The following is a 20,597-nucleotide window of genomic DNA, read 5'->3' as shown; positions in this document are numbered from 1 at the left end:
ATTAAGATACAAAAACTAGGCTATACTAATTTTTTTTAATGACATAAAGTTGGAGTTTGTCTCTAAAACTTGAAAATTTGACTAGATATTTTGAAGGTAAGAAGCAGCAAAAATTAGTGAGTGAGTGATTTTTAAGCATAAAGAATTAGGGTTGGGCTTTGTTTCTAGACCTCTGTTTACACTGAATACTTTCTGCTCAGAAATTGGTCTGAGAGAGAGAGAAAAAAAAAGTGAATTAGCCCTTTATGGGATTCCAAAAGGAGGTCAGTGCCTTCCTTAGCATGTCTCAGATTACTCTGGGAAAGTGCCACAGTAAACTGTCAGGGAGAAATCATTTTGAGGTGTGACTGCATCAGGTGCCACAGCCCTAGCATAGACACACAGTTGACTGCCCACTGAGATCCCTGGACGTATGTGGAAGCAATGGGCACTGCGATTTGAATGGGATGGATTTGCTAATTGATGACTCAAATTGCCCCCTTGCTAAAATCTACTCGAGTCTAGACACAGATGAAACTCAGTGTGGGCCATGTACTTAGGAGCTGTGGTTGCCACTCGCTGAAACCCATGCTCACAAGCACAGGAGGTGAAAGCCCCTTGTGCAATCTCACTTGGTTTGACGTCAATGGAAATGCATGTTTTGTAAAAAGCAGGTATCATATCTGACTAATTACCGACCTTCTGGCTCTTTTACACAAGGAGAAGTTCACGATGTGGGTCCTAGCAGCATTTCTTTCAGGATTTCAAGGAGAAAGTCTTATGAAACCCTCCGATTATGACTCAATTTAATGTATTAATCAGTATAGAGATAGCTCAGTGCTCTCACTGATGAATATGAGCTTAGCTTACACCTCTCAGTGGCCTACATGATACTCTTTGTAAGAAATGTACCAATATTTCTCTGTGGTGGTTTAGTTGTTATTTACATGCTAATAATTAGAATCTCCATCACCTTCACCTGATTTCTTAATAGGCAGGCTGGCCACCGAACTCCGATTTTGTAAGAAATGACCTTGTTTTGTGTTTATAGCTAGCTCTGTGGTAATATAAAAGATCCAAAAGATTGGAACAAAAGGAACGATGGTATATTTAGAACACGTAGTGAAGGGTCTCATTCACAAATGCCAAGTTATTTGAATATGTCTTCTTAGAAAATTAGGAAAGTATTCAAATATATTGAAAACAAGTTGATGAAAACCATCGCTTTGTTTCCTGTGATAAGAAAACTGAAGTGAAAGCATTTCTAGCCTAGATTTGTAATGAACACATACTTCTCTGAATCAGAACTCTTAAATTAGTCCTGATGATGGGCAAGGCTGAAATCTCTATTATGAAACACTTCACCAAAAAAAGTCAAAGCCAGTCATCCTTTAAAATGGGTATGTTAATGACACTAGAAATATCAAATTGGAGCAGATAACAAATGGCTTAACACAGAAAAAGCATCATATGGAGCTTTCCCTAGGTAATTTATTTTCCATTAATGAAAGTATTTAAAGTGGATATATATCAGACAATATCTATATCTATATATCTATATTTATATCTATCCATCTATCTCTTTATTTACAATCTGGGGCTATAAATAATTTCAGAGTACAAGTTTATTTTAGGTAAACGGCCTTTAGTAATATCTATTGAAAAATTTAGATACTACTGTTTCAGAATAACTGTGAAAAACAAATGACTATACTCACTATGGCAACAAGGACTTAATTGGCTAGGTTACAGGGAGAGTAGCAAAAACTAGACAGAACCTTGAGCTTCAAAGTCAGATTCTACCCAGGTATGCTTGGGTTATATGTTTGTTGTCTTGAAGACATGATATCTCTTTCAGCAAACAGCCATCATTATTTTATTTCTGTTATAAAAAGAGATGATATTACTTAAATACCTCTTTCCAAATTACACTTACTGTCAGAATACAACTTTTTTCTTTCCTGTTAACTATTTCCACATTTTTACACTGCTTTTTTGGAAAGTTTAAGACATTTTTCTCTGCATGTAATAGTCATAACTGTTCTCCCACTTCTCAGAGAGCAGCACAGCGTGAGGGGTATAATGCATACTGCTTGCCTGGGATGTGCTAAATGTAGCCAAGAAAGGGGTGTGTTCCTGCCCTTGATACAAGTATAAAGTGATGGAAGCACATTATAAACCGAGAGCAATCAAAAGGAAAGGATGGATAAATTAACCTAAAATTATATTAACATAATTCACTTTCCCTCAAACATGATTTTTTTTTTCCATTTCAATCTCCAAAAGTTGGGAATTTGATCATTGTTTCTTAATATTATCAGCCTTTATCTCTTTCATTTTACTTTTGAATTCTCATTACAATTTTAAAATACTAGTTTGACAAAAGACCTCCAAGAAGGCTTCCACTTATTTAAAGGAAAGTGTGGTATGATAGTATACAAATAAAGTCTAGATATTTGGGTATTCATATTACCATCTATGCATAAGCACGGACTTATTTGTAAGAAAACTCTGATGTGTAATGAATGTCATTATTAAGAAAATTCTTATCAAAAGTAATTGAAAGAATACATGGGAAATAATGGACTTTTACCATGAAGGGGTCACTTCTCTACAGCGTACAGCCTCATTGAAAAGTATATAGGACTTTTAAGATTTAATGTTATATTAGCCTGCTTTTATACTGCTGACAAAGACATACCGGAGACTGGGTAATTTATAAAGGAAAAGCGGTTTAATGAACTCACAGTTCCACGTGGATGGGCAGGCCTCATAATCCTTGACAGAAGGCGAAAGGCACGTCTTATATGGCAGCAGGCAAGAGAAAATGAGAACCAAGTGAAAGAGGTTGTCCCTTATAAAACCATCTGGTCTTCACTACCACAAGAACAGTATGGCGGAAACTGCCCCGATGATTAAATTATCTCCCACTGGGCCCCTCCTACAACACATGGGAATTACGGGAGCTACAATTAAAGATGAGATTTGGGTGGGGACACAGCCAAACCATATAAAATGCCCTCATCATTTTCCAGATAATTGTTCCAAAATCCTCTTAATATCTTCCTACATTTCCCCATCCAGCCCTGTTCCAACCTGTTCTCCACACTTTTCTAGATGAATCTCACAAAGTCTCCATGAAAATCTGACTGAATCATACATCCTTGCATAAAATCCTTCAAAGGCTGGTGCTGGTAGCAGCAGCCTGCCTAACAGCACGGTTTATAAGGCTTTTCCTGATGTGGAGCCTGCTTAATTCTGCAGTCCCATCTCTCAGCACTGTGAGACTCTTCACTGAAGCTTTTCTGAATTATTTTTCTTACCTTAGTCTTCTAGCTTTATGACTTCAATGCCTTTGCAAATGCTTCTTCCACACTTGAAACCCCAACTCTTCTCCCCTGTCTGCATACTTAACTCCTGCTCACTGTTCACCCCCTTCTCATGATGGAATCTGACATCCTCCTTGATATTAATGTAAGATCCTCTGCGCACTACACTCATACTACCTACCATGCTTTATTGTCATTATATATTTTGTATTGCTCTTTTAATAAAATATAATTTCCCCAAGGGCAGGGATAATATAGTTTCTGTTTTCATGACTAGCTTGTTAGGTTTTATTGGAGGCAGTACTGACCAGTAGCTATGTGGTTTTATTGGAGGCAGTACTGACCAGTAGCTACATGCACAGACACTGCGGCCAGAGTGCGTGGGTTCAAATATCAGTGCTACCACTTCTTAGCTGTGTGACTCAGTGAAAGTTATCTAACCCTTCTGTGCCCCAGTGTCCTCATAGATAAAATGAGAATAATAAGAGTATTTACCTTATAGCATTGTGAGGATCAAGTAAATTAACATATGTAAATGCTCAGAACATGCTTCGTACTTATATTAGTGTGAGCTGTCATTCTGGCTGCAGCACTTCCAGTGTCTGACTCACAGAAGGTGATGCACACAACTCTGTTGTAAAAATTAAAGGATGAGGAAATAACAAATATAAAGCTTTTTCAATTATCCTCTTTTTATTGTCTTGTCTTCTACCCTTTATATTAATAATTGATCCATTCATTCAACAAGTATTTATTATCTACACTCATAGAACTGAGGATTATCTTTAAAATACCCACTTCATTTTGTGGAGGGCTTTGGAAAAAAAGTACCTGCCAGAAAAATGATAGACTTGGGTGAAAACTCATTCTCCTAGAGTGCTCATAATAATAGCCTCCAGTTAAGTTTATACTGGGAGCTCTCTGGGGTCTTTCCAAAGGTGAAGAAAATGATTACAACTTCTGATTTTTTTTTCATTTCCAATTTGTATGAGCTTTTAAACTTCTTTTAGCACTTCACCTAACTATTATGAAATCAAGATCAAAGGCAATTTCTTAAAGAAAAAAAAGACGTAACTCTACTGTGAAGCTAGTTGTTTCATAAAACTACATCATCTGAAAAACCACATAAAAGAAGTGACCAAGAGAAAAGATTGAAGAGCTCACAAGAACAGTCAGAAATTTCTATGAAATTAGAACTTGTTTTCAAAAAACCCAATTAAAAACAACAATGGACATGATCAAGCATACTATTGCCCCATTCTGCACTTTTTAACTTTCTTTCAAAGGAATGTGCTAAGCGAGGCTGACTTTTTGTAACTCTATTTCCCATTGCCTTCCAATATGCTTTTCATCTTGTTTTGTATATGTTCTCTTCGGTCTTGAACCCTGTTTCGGGGGACATAAGATTCTGGTAACACTGGAGGTGAATGATCTGTATTCCCTGTGTGCTGTGAGTGTGTGGAGGCCTTTCTGGAGAGTCATGAGAGAACAGAGGTTAAGTGTCTCTGTCTCCAATCATTTCTTTCTGTGCATCTCTTCTTTCCTCCGATACTTTCTGGCTGTGTTATTCCACCAATGTCATAGGCCCTATGTCCATGGTGGCCATAATACAGGTTATGAGTTATCTCTCTATCTGGTTAACAAGGTCTAGCATAGCATAGGGTGGCTGTAGGCACAGGTAAAGTAGCCCATGACAGGTGGAGGTTGGGGTTATTTGCTTTGAGTTTCACTGTATCCCAGCATGTGGTGAAGCCCTGGTACTCAGTTTCTACTCGGTGAGTGCCTGCTACATGCCAGGCATTGTGCTAGCTGCTGGGTATTCAAAGATGAAAGGCAGTACAGCCCTTTCATGTACTAGCTCAGTGACCTGGGCTAGATAATTCATTCTCAGCAGAAATGTCTTCATTTTCAAAGAGGACTGATGCTCATTCTATAAAGCTGTCGTAAGGATGAAATGAACAAGGCTCTAGTACAGTCCTTTGTACATAGTAGGTGCGCAAAAATGATAACCGTTATTTTTGGTGATGATAGTGATGAAGATGAGGAGGAGGACGAGAATGACAAGTCATCCTAGCATTCCAAGAGCCTAATGTCTAGTGAGGTTTGATGAACACACGAGTTTCCCATACCTAATTATTGTGCTTGAAACTTCGAAGACAGTGTAAACTATGACGATTTTTGAATTTGTTTTCTTCTTAATTTTGTATGATGGGTCCAAGAGTAAGCTATTGAATGATCAAAGATGCCACTTTGAGAATGACAATTCTGATTCCTGCACAAGTGATTCTCAATAACTGGGGAGCGAATACAACTCTGCTGGTAAAGAGAATCCCAGCAGAAAAGGAATGTGATTCTCACAGAAGACACAAGGTACTTTATATGTTGATCACCCTAACTTAAAGACAGAGAAGACTGAGGTTCACCAGAGCTAAAGCCTGTATATGCAGAGAAGAGAGACTTGCTTAAAGAGGCTTCCACTGTGGGAATGAGAAAAAGCCCTTGAGAAGATGCTGAGCTTCTTCTCACAATTAACATAAAAGGAAAGATTTGTAGGGAAGCTTAAATCAATTACATTTTTTCAGTCAGCAACGTTTATTGTGTTCTGATTACAGGCCAGGAAACATGCTCAGGCTGCTAAGGAAACAATGATACACAAAAATCTGAGTTCTCATTGTTTCAGGGTTCATAGGTTAGTGAGGAACTCAGGGGAACTCAAACTAAGACCCTGTGAGACGGAATAGAATGTTGGGGAAGGACAACCCAGATCTGAAGGATGAAGAGGGGCTAAGAAGTCTAGGCACAGGGAACTGTGTATGCAGATCCTGCAATACGTACACAAGATACTGGCAAGTGTGTGGAACAGAAAGCTACTCAGGTGGCTGGAGAGCAGCTAGTGGAGTGATGAGTGGCTGCAGACAATGCTGCAAAGGAAGGCAGAAAAATCTGATCATCATGTTCTTCTAGGAAAGCAAGGAGTACATATTGCTAGTATTCTGTAGCAGAGAATGACATGGGACTTGGAAAGATGAACATCGTGACATTTTATGCTGATGAGCTTCATGTTTTTTCTTGCCCAAGGAGTTTATCATTCCTGCAGATGGGGTTTTGGGTATATTCAAGATATAGCCCCTCCCTTTCTCCCTTGCCAAACACCTTCAGTGACCTGCTTAATATTCACGGCATTTTTTAGAAATCCAGATTCCTTTTCACAGTATACATGGCCATCTCAGTCTTGGGTTTTACTCTCCATTCTGTCAACTATAGCCTCATGGCTGGCCTTTAACAGACTGCTTAAACAGTCTTTGCTCTTCTTCATCTGATAAAAGAAATAACCACCTCATAGAGACATTGTGGATATTATTTGAGCAAAGATATGCATTAAGCACTTAACTCAGCATTTGACCCGTAGTAATAACTCAACAAATGATAATTTTTTAGCAGCAAAATAACAATGTACATATTAGAACACCTATAATTAGAAGGAAAACATGCGCCTAAAAGATTCAGCTAAGAAATTTCATTGCTATGTTCAAGCAGAAAAATCTGTGTCCTTTCAGGGTTGTAGGGCACTGAATATGTGAAATCAAGTTTCAGAAGCACCTATGTACTCCTGATAAAAAAAAAGTTGTGAATTTCATATGAACATATAATTTACAGATTTTTTTTAAGACCATGGCTCAAATATGCACCTTTGTGTATAACTGCTCTGCTTTCTGATGGGTAACAAACAATAAAATCTAGTTAGGTTTTCATTCTATAATACTGCCTTTATTTAAATCTGATCAAAGCCTCAAATATATAGTCTGGTATTAGAGTGTGATGGCTTCCACACTATGCCTGTGCATGTTTAGAAGAGCCTCCTAGAGGATGGACTTCCTTCTGGAGGTAAATAACTAGCGAGAGCTGCAAAACTGAGATCTGTAATAAAATACCTTGAATTCTGATTTTCCAACTTGCTCAAGTATTCTCCAGTTGATGCTATGTCCTGAATTAAATTTGAGTTACTGATCATAAGCATTTGATTTTTTTTTATGCCTATGATGCATTTCATAGGGTTAAGATAACTCCTTGAAATAGAAATTATCCAAATGGGAAAGCTTGGGTGAAACTATATGGATAAGCAATTCTGTCCTCCTACAAATTCGCTCCTCTTAAAAAGTCGTTAAAATTCTTTTGCGGCATATTTGAAGCATCCTGTAAGTAAGCACATTGCTGCTTGAGGAAGTTGCTGTTGGAAAGGGCCCATTTTCATGGTTCGTAATAAAGAAATACTGCAACATTATGAAAGAATATTCACCAACTGGTGTGCTCTCAAAAAAGTATTCACAGCCATTGTGTATGATTTGTGAATAAAATAAAACATTAAAATGAGCATTCACAATATTAGCATGTTAATCATACACTTCCATATGGTGCTTACAGTTGTCTCCATTGTGTGCATTCAAAGTTTTTTGATTTTAAACTTGTACAAGGACTTTATAAACACTTGGTAACAATCATTCATTGTCTTAGCAATATGTAGCTATTCTGACCTAAAGCTAGATGAGACAAAGTATGACACTGGTGTGCTGTAAAAATTGAAATACTTGGTTCTGGTTTAAATTTTTAGGTTTTGGGGTTACTTAACAGGAAGAATATACATTTCAATACTAGCTAATAATTGCAATTTAACAGTGGGTAATAAAACCATTCTTTTTCAAGAGTCAAATCACTTACTGAGCAATAATCAGCTATCAAAATTATGTCATGGGTTGCTGGTCCACAAACTCAATCAGATCTTTGTGTAAAGTGTACTTTCACATTTCCATTCTTGTGTCCAGAGTCAACAAATGTCAACTCTCTAGGCAGGAGCTGATGCAACCCTTGAGACTTGTTTCCTAAATATGGCTTTTGCACAAAGGTATTAGAAAGCTCAATGACGTTATATTTATTGAATTCTTACTGTGTGCCACTAAGCTAAACTCTCAAATGAATAATCTTATTTAATTCTTACATATCAATGAGTTAGGTACTATTTTTAGCATTTCCACTTTAAAAAAAAAACTGATGTGCAGAGATTAAAGAGCATGGCAAATACACAGTGCTGGTGAATGGCAGGAGAGGCACTTGGAGCCAGCTGTCTATATCCAAAGTCCACAACTTTACCCCCTGTGCTCGACTGTGTTTTTTTGGTCTACATCAAACTTTTCATGACCTCTTTTACTGCCCAAAAAGCCAATCCAGTTCAGGAAAGAACAAGCAGACTGGAACATTCTGCATAGTGCTCACGTTACTGCCACATTATACCCCTGGGCACTGACCTGTATTTCATCAAATTTAATACATATTGATGCTGGAGTTTTTTTTATCTTATCAAAAGGTTTTCACACAACTGTATCACATCTATCTCATGACTGATGGTAATTTTGAGTTGTCATTGCTTTTAAGACATATCCTAACTTCTTTGTGGTTAACTTTTTAAAAAATTAATGTTTTAAAGTCAATGTAGTATAATAAATATTGATTAGTGTTGTCAAAGCCCTTTAATGTAGTCTGGGGCCTTCCTCAGTAGTCTAATTTTGATTTACCTGTCACTAACATATTTTCCAAGAAAATAATCATTTAATTCTAACAGAGCTTAATCTGCTTTTTCAAACCATGCATCATGTTTATTGACTCATGTGTGACTCCCATCCAAGCAGCCACAATTAGAGTTGGCCACATTCTTTTTCTTTCCAGAATTAAATATACATATTTAATTAATTAGTATATATGCATATATATATATATATATGTAGTGACTGTAGAACTTAGTAATTGGTGACATGTTTCATGTTAACTGCTTGAGGTGAAAATAATTTTGAACGTTCAATGATTATATAATCACAGAATATTGAGTCTGAGGAAATCTTTACATTCCAGCTGGTTCAATTTCCCACCCTGGGTAGGAATTCTTGGCTCTAGATCATCATCCAGTGTTGGTGGCTGTGATATATGATACAGCAAATAACATTCTCTATTGATATAGATAGGTAAAATGTGATATATTTTATGTTGCAAAATAAAAGATTTAAAATATTGGGTACAATATGTTGCAAAATCTCCACCAGTTATCTTTATTTCTTGTTACATGTGGTAGCAACAGCACCAAGTGCCTCAGGGCCTAGACATCTCAGTGATGACTGGCCCTAGGAGACCACCGCTGAGTCCTGATTGCTGCAAATTGGGCTGGCAAATAATACCTGCCTGTACTTAATGCAGTATCCTTGCAACAGCGAATCCTGCTGTGCCCCTATGGGTTCCCTGAATAGCAGCCTCTTGAGTATCTTTTTGACAAGTTCTCTTTAGTTGTCACTGCAGGCCTGGTGTCTGGCCAAGCTTTACATCCATGCTGTTAGTGATTTTATTATTCTGGTCAACACATTTCTGCAATAATGATAAAGTACCAATTATGGAATTCTATATTGTTTTGTTACGAATAATAATTAAATGGCTATGAACTATAATTATAGCTGCCACTTTTTTATTGACCACTATGCTAAGTGTTTTGTAATACATTGTGTCACCACTATCACTTATTAAGCTTTCATAACTTACCCGTAATCAGACTACCTGACCTAATGCCCAAATTTTCAGCCTCAACCCTAACTTACTGGAGAGAAGGAAAGATTGTGAAACTTGGTCTAGAGAATTTATAGGAAGTGTGTAAGTAAATTCACACAGCCAACAAGGGGTGAAATTCAGACTTGTGTTACAAGTCTTGCTTTTGGTCCATAGCTCCTTCTAAAACTCAGCATTTGATGAAACACATGAAATTTTTGGATACATGGCTGGCTTACTTCTAGAGTAAATAAATTTAGTCTTTGATATTACATCCATTTTAATATGTCAGAAATTATACACAAATGTCTGTCTTTGTCTATTTGGGTTGCTCTAACAAAATACTATAAACTGAGTATACACACAACATAAATTTATTTCTCACAGTTCTGGAGGCTGGGGAGTCCAAGATCAAGGTGCCAGCAGATTTGGTGTCTGGAGAGGGCCTACTTCCTGGTTCATAGATGGCCATCTTCTCACTATAAACTCACAGGACAGATGTCTAAGATTGAACTAAAAGTCAGAATCAGGAATGATTGGTCTGAAAATGCTGGATCCTATTTCTGCAACTCCTCCCAAACTAAAGCAGTGGTACCAGGTGACTCAAAAGTCATATAACTGCTTCTAAGCTTACAAATACAGAATTAGAATGACAAAGCCAATATATTTGAAAGTAGAATAAAATCCATTCCTAAATCATACCTGTGTCTTTGTGTAAAAGGTATAAACTAAATTTAAGTATTCACTAATGAAAGAAAAATTAAAGCTGTCTATCTAACCAACATCTCAAGAAAAAGTAAATTATAATTCAAATTTATATTCTTGTCTTTAAGTTATAAGGAAAAGGGTGGTTTAACGTGTATAAAATAAAAGTCAATTACAAAATAAACCAGAGAGAATAAAAGTTCAAGAGAAGGAATTGGGAAATTGCTTCTTCATTTGATCAATGCTGGTCCCAAAGAACAACTAAAAGAATATTGAGGCTATGAGTCAAGATTGACAGTTCATTAATTGACATTTACAACTTTGTTGACACTTAGTAGACTAAAGTTAGTTTTTGGCTTCCCCAGATGACAGAATATTTTTTCATCATTAAAAGCCCAGAGGGCCCTGGATTTCATAGTATTTTATTCTTAAGAATATTAGTTCTTTCAGCAATCATTTAAAATATCACAGTGTCTCCTATGAGAGCACTTATATTTCATTGTGTTATATTTTATTGTGTTACTCTCTGGGTTATGACCTTTCAAGTCAATTATTTCCCTCTCCCTTCCCAGAGGCAATCTCATCCTGATTTCTATCACCATGGATGGTTTTGCCTGTTCTAGAACCATATAATATGCACTTCCTTCTTCCTGTTTTTTTTTTTTTTTTTTTTACTCAACATAAATATATTGAGGTCCATCCACGTTAATACCTTTATCAGTAGTTAATTTCCCTCTGTGTGCCAAGTAGTAGTCCATTGTATGAGTATAGTACAATTTCTTACTCATTTTTCTTTTGATGGCCATTTGGATTTTTTCCATTTTGGGGCCACTATGAAGAAGAACGTTTCGAAGATTATTATTCTTCAAGTTTTTCTTTGTTGGTTGGTTGGTTGCAGACATATGTTTTCATATATTTTGAGTAGGTCCTGTTAATATTTTCTCTCCTCACTGATTTATTTTTATTAACCATTTTCAGAGAAAAAATCCTCAGTTTGAAAAGGCCTGAAATATTTCCATTAAAAAAATAGAAAATATATTTTGTTAATAAAACCAGGACCAGCCAATGAGAAAGAATTAACAAACTAATATTACTTGAAATACACATTTTGCTGGTCTATCTGTTCTTATAAGATTTTAATGAGAAAATAGTATATTGTCCTTGTCCTAATAGAACTGATAATCTGATTTTTACTTCCTGCACCAGGAGACACTCAGGGTACTAGTTAGAACATTTGCCATGACACATTTTCCAATGTCAAAACCTTAATATATATTAGGAAAAAAGGGGGGGAAATAGAAAAGGAAGAAAACACTATTTTTGTGTTTTTTTGTAACATATGTTGTGTCAGATATTTTCACATACTTTTTGTAATAATAATTGTAACAAACAGCTACCAAACACGGAATTTGTTTTTTTCCAGGCACTGTGCTTCATACTTTGTAGGCATTTCCTCATTAAATTCTCAGAGTTCATGTAATTTTTCCAAGATCATGAAACTAGTAAGTAGTACAGCTAGCACTCAAATCCAGTGCTCTTTGAATCCAGATTCTGAGCTCTTCCCACTATGCAATCCTCACTCCCATTTTTATCATTTATTACTCATAAGACCTCTGCAAGATAGCTGTTTCTAAACTCCTTTGCCAGTGAAAACACTGTTGCCTGAAGAGGTTACATGATTTGCCCATAGTGTGGGTTACTGTTTCTTAGTGACATACAATTCCTAAATCTATTTCCTAGAAATGTCTAACTTATTGCTAATAGTGGTGAGAGAAAAATATGAAAGGCTTATAATCTGTATCTTTAACATGCAGAATTTTATGTAACACTCCACAAAAACTCCTTTGTTATTTAACATGAAATGATAGAAAGTGAGAAAAGAAGGGTAGAAACAGAAATTGCTATCTCGAAAGGTCCCTGGCAGCTTCAGAATTATAGCATGGACCCTGCCCTTCTTTTGCAGGTTATGGCTCCCCAAGAAAACAAGGTGATGACGTGTGCTCTTTAAGCTGCACCACTGCCTTCTTAGGCTGCCCGCTCCTTATTGTGACCATATCTGTGCTTAGACAGGAAAGACAAAAGCAAAGACACAAATTTTGACAAGAGAAATGGTTCCTAATTTCCTCCATGCAATAGACCCTATTCATGTTAGTCTTGTCAATCAGATTATGCAACAACAAAAGAACAATTCATTTCTTGCCAGAGAAGAATGCTAGTGAACGATTCTGAAAATCCAGAAGGCTTTTGATGTGACAGCTTTAGCGATTCCACTTACCAACAGTGTAATAAACTGAAGCAAGGCTGTGATAGTGCCAATCATAAGAAGCAACTCCCTAAACAGAATGATATGTCCAGGATTCAGAACATGTTGATTATTTGTGTTTTAAAAGAAGCCATTGTCTGACCAAAGGCTAGCAATGTGAATAAATGATTACAAAAAATAAAAAGACAGTAATTTGTTTCTTGCTAATAAACACCTTGAATGAATGGTTTATGAAAATTATTCAGGGTCACTGACATTTTGATTAATGAAAACTGATAGGTGGGAGACATTTTTTATGACTTTGAGAACTCACTCCCATAGAACCCAGATACACATTCCCTGATGCTTTGTAGGTGACTATCTATGGAGTACCATTCAAAAAGTGCAAAGCAGATTAAACAATTCTCTCCAGATTCTTATACCCTCTCTCTTTTCTCTCATTCCATCCCATTAACCCATAAGCATGTACGCACATAAATACATACACACAAGCTTTAACTAAAGGGTACCACTAACACAGATTGGTTCTTGGAGGGGCTCCAGCCTAGAAGGCGTTGAGGCCTGGGTGCAAGCCCAAATTGTTATGATGCCTAAAACTTATGTGCTATCTGAAGGAGAAGCATTACAAGGGGACAATTCCAAAGTGCCTGTGTTCCAACTTTAAAGGGTTTTATTTGCCGAAATTAACTAAGTTTATATTTTCAGCCAAAAGGCTGATGACGGCACAAAGGAAAAATTAAGTTAAATAATAGAAAAATAAAGATGGCTACATATCTTGCATGCCTTCATCTGAGGGTGGCGAAAATGAAAAGGTCTTCAGATATCTGATCTCATTTGAGCATAGGATTCATGCTGTTCAATAGAACTTAGTGTCCTGATGAAAATGTTCTATGTCTATCCAGTATGTTAGCCTATAGCCTCATGTAGCCATCAAGTTCTTGAAATGTGGCTAGTTTAATAGAGGAACTACATTTTAAATTTTATTTAATTTTTAATTAATTTAAATATAAATGTAAATAGCCACGCATGGCTAGTAGCTATCATATTAGACAATATAAATCATTGTCTTATCTCACTGTATTTTACAAATGAAGAGACAAACTCTGAAATGCTCTGAAATACATTAAAATTGTGTGGCTAGTAATGAAAGATAACATCTTGATTCCTAGACTGGAGTCCTAGGAAGTATGTTGCTTACCTTCCAACACTTTAGGAAAGATTATTTGGGCTAAGATTAAGGTTCTAGGAGAGTGAGCCTGAGCAGGGATATTTAGGAGTGGACAGGGGCATTGTCAATATAAGAGAGATTTGGAAAGGTAAGGTAGAGAGGGCCAGTGCCAACTCCACTGTTTTCACATCACTGTCTAGTACCATTGTTTCCCATGTGGCCAAATCATCATCTTCTGAGACACATTAGAAAAACATAAAATGTCAAACGCCACTCTCAGAGAACTATAGTTTTAAAGTCTCCTCTGGTCATTGTGATACATGGTCACGTAAGGAAACTACTTACTGAGATCACCCCTTGGAGAGTAAAAACCTGCAGGAACTAGTGGAGGAGTCAAGTGACCAAATGAGTGCTAATAAATATTTATTGTGTGGCTTCTATATGCTACTAAGAGGCTGTGGAGTCGCATCTGGTTTCAAATCCTAGCTCTGTTACTAGATGTGCCACTTGGGCAAGCTATTTAACCTCTTTATGCCTCAGTTTCCACACCTGTAAAATCAAGATAGAAATTATATTTTTCTCATAGAGTTTTTGTCAGATTAAAGGACATAAAGCACTTACAAAAGTGCCTGGCAGGTGGTACCTATTATATAGATTTTGGATATTACAGTTTTGTGCATGAGACCAACACTTGAACGGAAACTGTCAACATAATACAAAAGATGTTCACAGGCACCACAGAAGAGGAGCCATTAGCTCAGCAGGAGCTAACAGAAGGACAAGAGGGACTGGAGAGACAGGAAAATCAATTCCTGCATTGTCTGCTTGAACTAGACTAAGGCACTTTCAAAAGAAATCGTTTCTCTGGATTGCAGGGTATCCGTGTCTAAATTTTTTCTACTTCCAGCCTTATTATGAAGGATGCATGAAGGCCAACACAATGGGCTTTGTTCCTGCAGTGGACATTGGGTGGCCTTGCCCTGCCCAGCTGTAGCTCAGAGGCTGGGTTTGAGGCCACCCAAGGACGGACTGCCCATAAATGGGAAAACAATTATCTCCCTTTCTTTTCATTGCACAGAAAACTTCAAAATCATCTCTGTGGGTTCACATCTGTATGACTTCTACCCAAAGCGTTTATGTGTGAATATAGTGTGCACAAGAGAAATTAAGGCCACTGGCATTTCATGTTCCTGTCATGGTTTTTATGATAATATCTCATAGGGAGAAATGTCATGCTCTGCAATGACCCATTGCAGTTGTTATTGAAATTGAAGGACAACATAGTCTTCAGTTACACAACACGTGGCTAATTCAGGGAGGATTAGCATTCATTTTGTTTACTTTTGAAAAGGCAGGACTACTGCATTTCACTGATGTCCAAATAACTGGGAAAACACATTGCCTGGTGCTCAGCAGATGCTGAATAAATTTTGTTAAAAGAATGAGTGGCTGTGTCGCTGTGTCTTCCTATTACAGAGGACAAACACTCTAGAAAAACCCACAGCCATTTTTGAATAGATCCATTGGATCAGTTATTAATATTCCTTTCAATATTGCTACTGGTTTTTGTCTTCTTTATCAGATGTAAGCCTCATGTGTTGAAATACATCTGACTTATTTACTGGTTTATTCCTACAGTTTACCAAAGTATTAGGTATATAATAGATGCTCTGTAAATACACATTGAAGGAATGAAGAAGTAAAGAAAGAGGTTGCTACACTTCCCAGGTTGATGCAAGCTTTTCTTCTCTCCTATATGTTAGAGAATGATCTTCTTTTGAAATTTGTCAGGGCAATTATTAGGAGTTACTGTGTCCAGGTGAAAACCGTCTGATAGTGGTCTATTTTAAATCTTAAAGGTAGTGAAAATTTTCAGTGCAAAGAGCTACAGAATGTACCAGCAACTCTGCATGTTACTGCTTCATATAATGGAAACATAAGGAGCCTACGTCGTAGTCCCTTCCTTAGTGAACATCCGTATTGTATCTCATGCTGAAACAGGCACCATGAAAGAGGGATGGCTGGTGCCCTAAGCAGGACCTGGTTCCAAATCGAATTGTGCCAGATTTGAATTCTAACTCTGTTTATTGATCTTGCTTTACTCTAAAATATTATTTCAGGTTTTCCTTACTATCTCAGCCAAATTTCTTGCCCAGAAACTATTTTTAGGTCCCCTGAGCACCATTCATTATTCCAACTGAAGGACAGTGATTTACAGGCATACCTCATTTTATTGCGGTTCATAGATACTGCCTTTTGGTAAAACAAAAAAAAAAAAAAAAAGAAAGAAAGAAAGAAAAAAGTGGAAGGTTTGCAGAACCCTGCATCGAGCAAGTCTATCCAAAGTCTACCCGTGCCGTTTTTCCAACTCTATGTGCTCACTTCATGTCTCTGTGTCACATTTTGGTAATTCTCACATATTTCAAACATTTCCTTATGATTATATCTATTATTGTAATCTGTGATCAGTGAACTTAGTTGTTACTTTTTTAGTTGTTTTGGGACACCAAAAAAAATGCTCACGTAAGATGGAGAACTTAATCCTTAAATGTTTGTGTTCTGGCCATTCCACCTATTGGCCCTTCCCTCATCTTGCTCCCTCTCCTGAAGCCTCCCTGTTCCCTGAGAAATAACAACATTGAAATCAGGCCAATTAATAACCCTGCAATGGTTGTTACATTAAGTTTAGCCTATAGCTGCCTCCATGTAATTTTGGCCTAAAAGTTTCTCATACATAGTAAACTGTATTCTAACTGGATGTCTAAACAGACTGTAACCTACTCTTATGCCAATCATGGAGTTTCAGCCAATCACATCAGCCAGCTGTTCAAATAAGGCAAACACCCCAAGCTGTAACCAGTCCAGCTGTTTCTGTACCTCACTTCTGTTTTTGCACCCACTTTCCTTGTTCTGCCCATAAATCTTCTCTAACCACATGGAAGTGCCATAATGTCTCTGAAAGCATTCTGGCCTGGGAGAAAGCCCAATCTTGAATTACCCTTTTTTGAAGTAAACACTGTTAAATTAGAAAAAAATAACCTTAAAGCGTCATCTAAGTGTTCAAGTGAAAGGAAATTTCATACATCTCTCCCTTTAATCAAAAGCTAGAAATGATTATGCTGAGCAAGAAGAAGACATGTTGAAAGCTGAGATAGGATGAAAGCTAGACATCTTGCATCAAACAGTTGGTTAAGTTGTGAATGCAAAGGAAAGGTTCTTGAAGGAAATTGGAAGTTCTACTCTAATGAACACACAAATGATAAGAAAGCAAAACAGCCTTATTACTGATGTGGAGAAAGTGTTTGTGGTCTCAATAGAGGATAAAACCAGTTACAACATTATCTTAAGCCAAAGCCTAATCCAGAGCAATGTCCTAACTCTCTTCAATTCTATGAAGGCTGAGAGAAGTGAGGAAGCTGCAGAAGAAAAGTTTGAAACTAGCAGAGGTTGGTTCATGAGATTTAAGAAGTCATGTCCATAACATAAAAGTGCAAGATGATACTCTGGTGGTTTCTCTTCAGATCGTATGAATCTTTCTCCTTTAACTAAAAGTGCAAGGTGAAGCAGCAATTGCTGATGTAGAGGTTGCAGCAAATTATCCGGAAGAGCTGGCTAAGATAATTCATGAAGGTGGCTACACGATACAACAGATTTTCAAAGCAGGTAAAATATCCTTATATTATATTGGAAGAAGATGCCATCTAGAACTCTTATAGCTAAAGAAGAGAAGTCAGTGCCTGGCTTCAAAGCTTTTGAAGAACAGGCTGACTCTCTTATTAGAGACTAATGTAGCTGGTGACTTTAAGTTGCAGCCAATGTTAATTTCCCATTCCGAAATCCCTAGAGTACTTAAGAATTATGCTGAATCTAATCTGTCTGTGCTCTATAAATGGAACAAAGCATGGGTGACGGTACATCTGTTTATAGTATGGTTTACTGAATATTTTTAAGCCCATTAGTGGTACCTACTGCTCAGAAAAACAGATTCCTTTCAAAAATACTACTGCTCATTGATAATGCACCTGGTCACCCAAGAGCTCTGATGGAGACGTGCAAGGAGATTAACATTGTTTTCATGTCTGCTGACACAAAATCTATTCTGCAGCCCATGAATCAAGGAGTAATCTGGACTGCATGTCTTATTATTCAAAATTACCTTTTATACGGCTATAGCTGCCATCGATAGCGATTTTTCTGAAGGATCTGGGCAAAGTAAATTGAAAGCCTTCTGGAAGGAATTTACCATCTAGATGACTTTGTGAACATTTGTGATTTATGGGAAAAGGTAAAAATATTCACATTAATTGGGGTTGGAAGACATTGATTCTAGTTCTCATGAATGACTTTGAGGAGTTTAAGACTTCAGTAGAGGAGTAACTGCAGAGATGGTAGAAATAGCAAAATAATTAGAATTAGATGTGGAGCCTGAAGACGTGACTGAATTGCTTCAATCTCATAATTAAATTATAATGGATGAGGAGTTGCTTCTTCTTATGGATGAGTAAAGAAAGTTTGGTTTTTTTTTTTTTTTTGAGATGGATTCTACTTCTGGTGAAGATGGGGTGAACATCGCTGAAATGGCAACAGAGGATTCAGAAGATTACATCAACTTAGTTGGCAAAGCAGTGGCAGAGTTTGAGAGGACTGACTCCAGTTTTGAAAGCGGGTAAAATGATGTCAAAGAGCATCACATGGTGCAGAGAAATATTTTATAAAAGAAAGAATCAATTGATGGGATAAACTTCATGGTTTCTTATTTTAAGAATTTGCCAAAAGCACCTTAACCTTCAGCAACTGCTGCCCCATCAGCCAGGAGCCATCAACATCGAGGAGATCCCCCCACCAGGAGAAAGATTAGGTCTCGATGAAGGCTTGAATGGTTGTTAGTATTTTTCAGCTCTAACGTATTTTTAAATTAAGGCTTTTACACTGCTGTTTTAAACATTATGCTATTACATACTTAATAGACTATGGCATAGGGTGAACACAACTTTTATATGCAGTGAGAAACGAAAAAATTCATATCATGTATTTTATTGTGATATTCAATTTATTGCAGTGGTCTGGAACTAAGCCCCCAATATCTCTGAGGTATGCCTATAATTGAGCATTCCCATAAACTGTGATACAGGCTATGAAGGAAAACTGCAACGTGTCAGGAGACTGTGTAGCAGAGATATCTGGTCTAATGGGGTGAGATGCTCTGAAAAAAATTGCTTTAATTGCTGAGAGCTGGAGAAAGAATAGTTAATCAGGAAAGGGAGAGGATTCTGGAGGAGGAGCCTCTGGCAGCAGGAATAGAATGGCAAAGTCCAATTTGTGGGAAGGATAGGGGCCCATTCAAAGAATGGAAAGGAAAATAAAATAGGAACACAGTACAGGAAGGAGTGAGGGGTATGAGAAGAAACCGGAGAAACAAAGGGCTTAATATCAAGGTTTTCTACCTTGGCACTGTTGATTAACATTTGGGGCTGGATGATTCTCTGTTGTGGGGAGCAGCCCTTTGCACAATTTTAGCAGTACCTCTGGCCTCTACACACTAGATGCCAGTCATATTCCTTCCCTTCAGTTATAACAACTGAAAATATTTCCAGATATTGCCAAATGTTCGCCGGTGGGGGTGAAGGTGAAATCATCGCCCCCAGGTAAGAGTCACTGTTTTTGATCATGTAGATCTCTTTAGACTATGTACAGATCGGGGGCCTTTATAGGCAGAGCACTAGGAAAGTCCTGAAGGATTTCAGTAGAATCCTGTCAGAGAATGTGACAGATCTATGGCACACAGGATAAGGACATCTTCTTTCTCCTGTAAAATAATCATTTTACCTCCTCACATAGCCCCCTCCGGCTATACCAAGATAAAAACTTTTACGTGTGATTCTCATCACCTACCAATAAAATGCATATGCTTAGCTATCAGTTACGTTCAAAGAGTACCCAAACATTGCTTTTGAGCATATTGTTGTGTCATGATTGCAAAGTTATAATTATGAATCCTGCAGGGTTCATTACCAATTCATATGTTCACTAGCTTAGAACTTTCAGAAATGTGTTTTGGGGAATCAAATGTATATTATGGCTCTATTTCTGAAAGAAAGATGTTTGGAGAGCTTTGTGACTATTTGATTTTTCTTGCATTAATCAAATGACAACCCTTATTTAGCTAGAGATGCTCTTCAACTTCTTTTACCATTTTATTCCTAACACTCTTAAAGTGGTTGTATTTTTTTTTTTTTTTTTTTTACATTTGGACTTAGCATTTGGTAAAAGCAAATGCAGAACACATACTCTGGCCAAAGGAAAATTGGCCTTGATTCCAGTCTCAGATATTTAAATAAATCATCGTTGGTGGATGTATTTTTCTTCTATAGACAGAAGTAGACATTGAGGTAAGAATCTTGGCTCAGAGATTATAAGGAAATACTAAAGAGTTATGTTTAAATATGCAACTTGGCTAGGCACAGTGGCTCATGCCTGTAATCCCAGCATTTTGGGAGACCAAGGTGGAAGGATCTCTTGAGCCCAGGAGTTTGAGACCAGCTGGGCAACATGGCGAGACCCCGTTTCCACAAAA

General features: G+C 37.2%; 1 long non-coding RNA gene across 1 annotated transcript in view; it reads left to right on the top strand.

Moving 5' to 3' along the window:
* Positions 1-20,573, top strand: part of LOC116276380 — a 120,565-nt gene extending 99,992 nt beyond the window's left edge. The window contains exon 5 of the long non-coding RNA XR_004185876.1: positions 12,556-20,573. This is a non-coding gene — a long non-coding RNA (uncharacterized LOC116276380). The remainder of the gene's footprint in view (positions 1-12,555) is intronic.
* The last annotated feature ends 24 nt before the right edge of the window (positions 20,574-20,597 follow it).

This window comes from Papio anubis, chromosome 8 (assembly GCF_008728515.1).
Source record: "Papio anubis isolate 15944 chromosome 8, Panubis1.0, whole genome shotgun sequence".
NCBI lineage: Eukaryota > Metazoa > Chordata > Mammalia > Primates > Cercopithecidae > Papio > Papio anubis.
This window is presented reverse-complemented; position numbering and strand designations above follow the sequence as displayed.